The 8,576-nt window shown below is 36.0% G+C and overlaps 1 protein-coding gene across 1 annotated transcript in view; it reads left to right on the top strand.

The window, feature by feature from the left end:
• Positions 1 to 3,546: 3,546 nt before the first annotated feature.
• The window catches only part of LOC128217891 (uncharacterized), a 39,179-nt gene continuing 34,149 nt past the window's right edge, over positions 3,547 to 8,576 (top strand). The window contains exon 1 of the mRNA XM_052925329.1: positions 3,547 to 3,697. The gene's annotated coding sequence lies outside the window, so the exon portion shown is untranslated. The remainder of the gene's footprint in view (positions 3,698 to 8,576) is intronic.

The following is an 8,576-nucleotide window of genomic DNA, read 5'->3' as shown; positions in this document are numbered from 1 at the left end:
GAGTTAAGAAAACGACTTGAGTTAGGAAAACGACTTGAGTTAAGAAAACGACTTGAGTTAAGAAAATGTATTGAGTTAAGAAAATGAATTGAGTTAAGAAAATGACTTGAGTTAAGAAAACGAATTGAGTTAAGAAAACGACTTGAGTTATGAAAATGACTTGAGTTAAGAAAACGACTTCAATTAAAAAAACGACTTGAGTTAAGAAAACGACTTGAGTTAAGAAAATGTATTGATTTAAGAAAATGTATTGAGGTAAGAAAACGACTTGAGTTAGGAAAACGACTTGAGTTAAGAAAACGACTTGAGTTAAGAAAATGACTTGGGTTAAGAAAACGACTTGAGTTAGGAAAATGAATTGAGTTAAGAAAACGACTTGGGTTAGGAAAACGACTTGAGTTATGAAAATGACTCGAGTTAAGAAAACGACTTGAGTTAGGAAAACGACTTGAGTTAAGAAAACGACTTGAGTTAAGAAAACTACTTGAGTTAAGAAAATGACTTGAGTTAAGAAAATGTATTGAGTTAATAAAATGTATTGAGTTAAGAAAACGACTTGAGTTAGGAAAACGACTTGAGTTAAGAAAACGACTTGAGTTAAGAAAATGTTGAGTTAAGAAAACGACTTGAGTAAGGAAAATGAATTGAGTTAAGGAAATGTATTGAGTTAAGAAAACGACTTGAGTTAGGAAAACGACTTGAGTAAGGAAAAAAAATTGAGTTAAGAAAACGACTTGAGTTAAGAAAATGTATTGAGTTTAGAAAATGTATTGAGTTAAGAAAATGACTTGAGTTAGGAAAATGAATTGAGTTAAGAAAATGTATTGAGTTAAAAAAACGACTTGAGTTAGGAAAACGACTTGAGTTAAGAAAACGACTTGAGTTGAGAAAATGACTTGAGTTAAGATAATGTATTGAGTTAAGAAAATGTATTGAGTTAAGAAAATGACTTGAGTTAAGAAAATGACTTCAGTTAAGAAAATGACTTGAGTTAAGAAAACGACTTGAGATAAGAAAACGACTTGAGTTAAGTAAATGTATTGAGCTAAGAAAATGTATTAAGTTAAGAAAACGACTTGAGTTAAGAAAACGATTTGAGTTAAGAAAATGTATTGAGTTAAGAAAATGAATTGAGTTAAGAAAATGTATTGAGTTAAGAAAATGACGTGAGTTAAAAAAAATGATTTGAGTTAAGAAAATGACTTGAGTTAAGAAAATGACTTGAGTTGAGAAAATGACTTGAGTTAAGAAAACGACTTGAGTTAAGAAAACGACTAGAGTAAAGAAAATTACTGGAGTTAAGAAAATGACTGGAGTAAAGAAAATGACTAGAGTTAAGAAAACGACTTGAGTAAAGAAAATGACTTGAGTTAAGAAAACGACTTGAATTAAGAAAACGACTTCAGTTAAGAAAATGTTTTGAGTTAAGAAAATGACTTGAGTTAAGAAAATTACTTGAGTTAAGAAAACGACTTGAGTTAAGAAAATGACTTGAGTTAAGAAAATGACTAGAGTTAAGAAAATGTATTAAGTTAAGAAAACGACTTGAGTTAAGAAAATGACTTGAGTTAAGAAAATAACTTCAGTTAAGAAAATGACTTGAGTTAAAAAACGACTTGAGTTAAGAAAACGACTTGAGTTAAGAAAACGACTTGAGTTAAGAAAACGACTTGAGTTAAGAAAACGACTTGAGTTAAGAGAACTACTTGAGTTAAGAAAATGACTTGAGTTAAGAAAATGACTTGAGTATGGAAAATGACTTAAGTTATGAAAACGAATTGAGTATGGAAAACGACTTGAGTTAAGAGAAGTACTTGAGTTAAGAAAATGACTTGAGTTAAGAAAATGACTTCAGTTAAGAAAATGTTTTGAGTTAAGAAAATGACTTGAGTTAAGAAAATTACTTGAGTTAAGAAAACGACTTGAGTTAAGAAAATGACTTGAGTTAAGAAAATGACTAGAGTTAAGAAAATGTATTAAGTTAAGAAAACGACTTGAGTTAAGAAAATGACTTGAGTTAAGAAAATAACTTCAGTTAAGAAAATGACTTGAGTTAAAAAACGACTTGAGTTAAGAAAACGACTTGAGTTAAGAAAACGACTTGAGTTAAGAAAACGACTTGAGTTAAGAAAACGACTTGAGTTAAGAGAACTACTTGAGTTAAGAAAATGACTTGAGTTAAGAAAATGACTTGAGTATGGAAAATGACTTAAGTTATGAAAACGACTTGAGTATGGAAAACGACTTGAGTTAAGAGAAGTACTTGAGTTAAGAAAATGACTTGAGTTAAGAAAATGACTTGAGTATGGAAAATGACTTAAGTTATGAAAACGACTTGAGTATGGAAAATGTCTTAATAAGATATTATATAAATACCGCATCAGTAACAAATAAATGCAAACCATTAAATACATATAAATCATATACCATGTATACTGTTGTGTTTTTTTCAAAAGGAATCATTAACAGATTACTACAAAAATATTACGGTAACTAAATGTTCAATAGCGTTACTAACATGTTTTGCCAAACTAGAGAATTCTGTATTGTATTTTTTATTTCTGTTAACAAAATAACTTTTCTTTGAGCTCGTGGTGACGTTTTATCATGTTACAAGCGTTTAGCTTACATTTCATACAAATAATGTTGTTCGATGTATGACCCTTTAAAAATATAAATGAGTCAATTATAAAGTGTTAATTTTAATTGAATATTTTTCTTATATACATTTGTTCAAATCACGAATATCAAAATTATATAATTTTTATAACATCACAGCTGTGATACTGTTTAATGTATAGAACTGGCCCCAATTACTCGAAAACTCTTTAGCCTGATCAGCCTTAGTATCTTATTTCATTTAACCAAATTATTCAACATATACTTAAATTAAACAAAATAGATATAACAAATATTGTGATCGGCTTAAATATAATGAGGATATAATTCGATTTTACAAAACATAGTGTTCAATTCAAATTAATTCCTGTGAAAAGGGACTATAAGATTGTTCGAGAACCTGGGTGGGCCCTGCATATCTGTTTCATAGAATAAAGATACAAGACATCAAATATGACCATGCCAAACTGATTCAATGTTTAGTTTTCCATTTTGAAAATCAAGGTGCAGGAACAAATCAACAAAGTGGCAAAAAAATCAGATCTCATATCTTAACAACAAATGACCCCGATAGCAGACTTCACTAAAAGTCATCATATAAATTTGCAGGTTAATACAGTTAAACAAGTTAGCCCCTCCCAGTGTAAAATATATGTTTTGACCTGATAGCAGATTTTACCAATGAAAGTCATCATACACATATGCGGGTTTATACATTAAAACAAGTAAATCTTCAAGCAGGCTTTCTAAAAACCGACAAATCGAATAATCATTACTGCAATCGGCAATAAATAACGGACCATGATATACCGGGATTTATCATCTGATCTTATTGATAACGCAGCCCGGTATCAACATAACTCGGGTACCGGATACCGGGTTTTAGCACCAACCATGATAACCTCCCTTGTTTGTTATCAAGGAAGTTACAACTTTCGTTTTTGAAGACGCCAGAAATTCGTTGACTATCCAAACTGCAACTATTTAAATAATACAACCATATGTGAAAGTAATGAGTTGTGTACTTAAGATATTCGAGTAACTATCGGAAAGGACTTTCTTTCAACATTCACCAAAAGTAAGTTTTAAATATATTTTTTTCTGAGTCACGTACAATAATTGGCGTTCAGAAAGATTTTCATTTTATTCCGACATGTTTATATTTCCATGTTGCCACCAGTTTGCCGTAACAAAAAAGCGTACAAGGAATCCTGGCCTTTGTATGGACTAATAACTTAGAACAAATTAGAACGCGCGGCCCTGCTCCCTCGAAAACGAACACACTATGTCGGTGGAATTACCGAAATCACGGAAATCCCGGAAAACCTTTTTTTTTTTTAAATTTTATACAAGAGAGTATTCGATGTTGTTTGTACGCCAGAGTTTAATACTGCATTGTGTTTTCGTGGTTGTTTGTCGTGGTTGTGGGTGGTTGGAGAGGGGTGGGGAAGTCGGAGGAGGTTGGGGGCTTAAACTCGGAAACCCCTTTTATTCTCATAAGTACATAAAATAGAGTATTCGAGGTGGTTTGTACGCCGGGGTTTAATAATGCATTGTGTTTTCGTTGGTTGGATGTCGTTGTTGTGGGTTGTTGGAGAGGGGTGGGGACGTCAGAGGATGGAGGGGGGTTGGCTATGAAGAAGTACTACTTTTAGTTAGATGCTTTATTTAAAAATGTAAAGGTATTGGAGGATGGGGCTCATACTTTACTCTGTGTGAGGTGAGTATGCTTTGTGTAAGGGGAGGGGCGGGGATAGTTGTGGCTGGGGCTACTAATCTATACTATACTTTATATGCTAGTTATGGCGATTGTTGTGGGGAAGACGCCGGGGAATAAAAATAAATTTTAAATAGGCTCAAATCGCTACAGCTGATTTTCCTGAAAACACTTTCATAATACTTTAAATAATATTTTTCCATAAATCTACATACGATACGTATTATTATATATTGTGACACATTGTTAAATGTGACTGTTCGTCATTTTTTCACCTGCATGCAAATTAAGGAGTCTACAACACATCTACACTTTGAAATGAAGTATATAAAATATGTATTTGAGATTTCCTCATAGAATACCCACCCCCCTCCTCCGACTTCCCCTCCCCTCTCCAACCACCTACAACAACGACCTACAACCAAAGAAAACTCAGTGCGGTATTAAACACGTTAGACGTTCGTAAATTAAAGAGGTGTCCGGGTTTTAGCCACTCCCCTCCTCCGACTTCCCCTCCCCTCTCCAACCACCTACAACAACGACCTACAACCAAAGAAAACTCAATACAGTATTAAACACGTTAGACGTTCGTAAATTAAAGAGGTGTCCGGGTTTTAGCCACTCCCCTCCTCCGACTTCCCCTCCCCTCTCCAACCACCTACAACAACGACCTACAACCAAAGAAAACTCAATACAGTATTAAACACGTTAGACGTTCGTAAATTAAAGAGGTGTCCGGGTTTTAGCCACTCCCCTCCTCCGACTTCCCCTCCCCTCTCCAACCACCTACAACAACGACCTACAACCAAAGAAAACTCAATGCAGTATTAAACACGTTAGACGTTCGTAAATTAAAGAGGTGTCCGGGTTTTAGCCACTCCCCTCCTCCGACTTCCCCTCCCCTCTCCAACCACCTACAACAACGACCTACAACCAAAGAAAACTCAATACAGTATTAAACACGTTAGACGTTCGTAAATTAAAGAGGTGTCCGGGTTTTAGCCACTCCCCTCCGCCGACTTCCCCAACCCTCTCCAACCATCCACGACCACGACATACAACCCACTAAAACACAATGCAATATTTAACCCCGGCGTACAAACCACTATTGTAATATAATTATGAAAATTTACAGGGATGTCGGACTAGAAATCATGTGATAAACACACATTTCTTTTTTGGCTTAAGTCACGTGGTTTAGGTGACATGTAAACTCGAAAAAAATAGCTCATTCAGTTAATGTTTCTTGTTATCATAGACCCGGCTTTAAATAAAGAATGGTGTATCATGTTACTTGTATCTTGTTATAATAATTCATATTTAAGATATCGGAAAAATGTGTCACCAATCGTCATGTCACATGTTCCACCGTAGTGTGATAAATAAACAAATATACCAGCATTAAAATCATATAGGAGGTGCAGTTTCACTCATATCCATTTAAGTACACGCATATATATCATGATATTTGAACCGGTCCAAGAGAGTGCACTTGTGGTATAGGTATCGACCTTTCACCCAAGATGTTGTGGGTTCAAGCCCCACCGGGGAAATAATCTCATGTTCTATGGAAACACGGGCGTACTGAACGGACTCGCGAGTGATTTATATCGACTGTTTACTTTAATTCAATGTATTTACACAAGCGTTCAAAATAATTAAAAATGGTCTATGATATATGTATATTTCAAAACATTCATAAATACCGGAGGGGACACTATTATTTACCAGGCCAAAATGGGAGCCTTAAATCTAATACAGATTAGCATTCGTGTAAGTATTGAAAAAAAATATATATACCAGTACTCGCATAAAAAATAAAAAAGACGGTTATTAGGAAATGTGTACACGCACACCCTCTCACCGAACACACGGATGTGTACACACACTGCCTCTCCCAAACACGCGTATGCGCATAAACTCTTCCTCTACCCAACACGCGTACACACACACGCTTTCCCTATCCACCACACATGTACGCGAACATACACTCCATCTCCCCGAACACACGTACGTGCACACGCACTCCCTCTCCCCGTACACATGTACGTGCACACACACTCCCGCTCCCCGAACACACGCACTCCCTCTCCCCGACCACACATGCGTGCACACGCACTACCTCTCCTCCCACACACGTACGCACACACGCACTCCCTCTCCCCGAACACACGTACGCGCACACGCCCCTACCTATATCCCACAAACGTACACGTACATACACTCTCTCTCCCCGAACACCCGTTCGTATACACACACTCCCTCTCCCCTCACACACGTTCGTGCACATGCACTCCCTCTCCCCTCACACACGTACGTGCCTCCGCACTGCCTCTCCCCGAACACACGTACGCGCACACGCACTCCCTCTCCTCAAACACACGTACGCGCACACACACTCTCTGACCCGAACACGCGTACGCACACAAACACTCCCTTTACCCCGAACACGCGTACGCGAACACATAACCCCTCATCTCCACACACGTACGCGCACAAACACTCCCTCTACCCCAACAGGCGTACGCGCACATGCATTACATCTCCACACACGTAAGTGCACAAGCATTAAACTTGGTGTGTGGGTAGCTTATGTAAAGAGCTAGCTTGGGATTGCCTTTGAGGGGTGTGGGGCTAAGGTCAAGGTCACTGTTATTAAAAATTTAAAAATGGTGTCCGCCCAATAACTTTAGTTAGCATTGATAGATATTGATAAAACTTGGTGTGTAGGTAGCTTATGTACAGAGCTAGCTTGGGATTGCTTTTGAGGGTGGTGGAGCTAAGGTCAAGGTCACTGTTACTAGAAATAGAAAAATGTCCAATAACTTTAGTTAGGATTGATAGATATTGACGAAATTTTGTGTGTAGGTACTAGTAGCTTATGTGAAGAGCAAGCTTGGAATTTCTTTTGAGGGGGGTGGGGTCACTGTTACTAAAAATAGAAAATGGTTTCTGCCCAGTAAATTTAGTAAGCATTGATAGATATTGATGAAACTTAGAGCGAAGGTAGCTTATGTGAATAGCTAGCTTGGGAGGTGGGGTCAAGGTCACTGTTCCTAAAAATAGAAAAATGTTTTTCTACCCAACAACTTAGTTAGAATTGATGGATAGTGATGAATCTTAATGTGAATATAGCTTATATGAAGCTGCAGATTGAACTTGCTCATACAACAAATCAATTGGCTATAATTTCTGATTGCCCATAACAAAAACCTGGTTTCGGCGCTTCTAGTTTCTAATTTCAATTTTAAGAAAACGGACAATGTTTGTACAACAAAAATATAAAAATAAGCAAGAAAATGGTCTAAACAATTTATGCATATGAATAAATCTGATGAAAAGTAGCGGGTATTTAAAAAAATCTTTGTCAAAAGTTACGAAATTCACACTAAGTTAAAAATATTAACTAAGATGCTTATTGAATACGGCCCCATGTTATCTTTTATTCAAATTATGGCCCCTGATTGACTATGGAACTTAGGTTAAAGTTTGAGGGCAGGTTGGGGTTTCTATTAATAACTTATATACCTTTCATTCAATTGACTTAATACTTCACAAAATTGTTCAGGACCATCACCTAAAATTGTTCAGAACCATCACACAATGAGGTTACATTATACCATATTATCCTTAATACAAGTTATTGCCCCTGCTTGACTTAGGTCAAAGTTTTAGGGCAAGCTAAATTTAAGGGCAAGTTGGGATTTTAATAAAAAAAACTTCTACACCTTTCATTCAAATTGCATTTAATAAAATTCAAAATTATTGACGACCATCTTACAACAAGAAACATAACTCCATTTTAACCCTAAATACAAATTATGGCGTGATTTTTTTAATGATTTTTTTTAAATTTGATTTTAATTTCCTTCTAAAAACACATGTTTATATTCTTAACCACTTTTTCATTAAGGGAAAACAAGTTATTTGAATGTCTTGCGTCATTGTTCGGGCGTGCTGGTGGGAGGGCAGCATTAAAGGCATCTTATGTATCGAACAATTTTAGCCAGGGTTGACATAAAGAGACGAAACTTGGTATATACGAAGAGACCTTTTATGGGAATGCTTTTGAGGCCCCTACGATTAAGGTCAAGGTAACTATGATTAGAAAAAGGGTTGGTATTGAATTACTTAAGTATTAGGGTCTACACATTGTGACCAAACATGGTGTATAGGAAGAGTTTATAGAAACCTTTTCTGAGATTGTGTTGGGCCCCGAGATACTAAAACTAGATTACAG

This window comes from Mya arenaria, chromosome 14 (genome assembly GCF_026914265.1).
Source record: "Mya arenaria isolate MELC-2E11 chromosome 14, ASM2691426v1".
Lineage (NCBI taxonomy): Eukaryota > Metazoa > Mollusca > Bivalvia > Myida > Myidae > Mya > Mya arenaria.
Note: the sequence above shows the minus strand (reverse complement) of the source record. Positions and strands in the feature narration are given on the sequence as shown.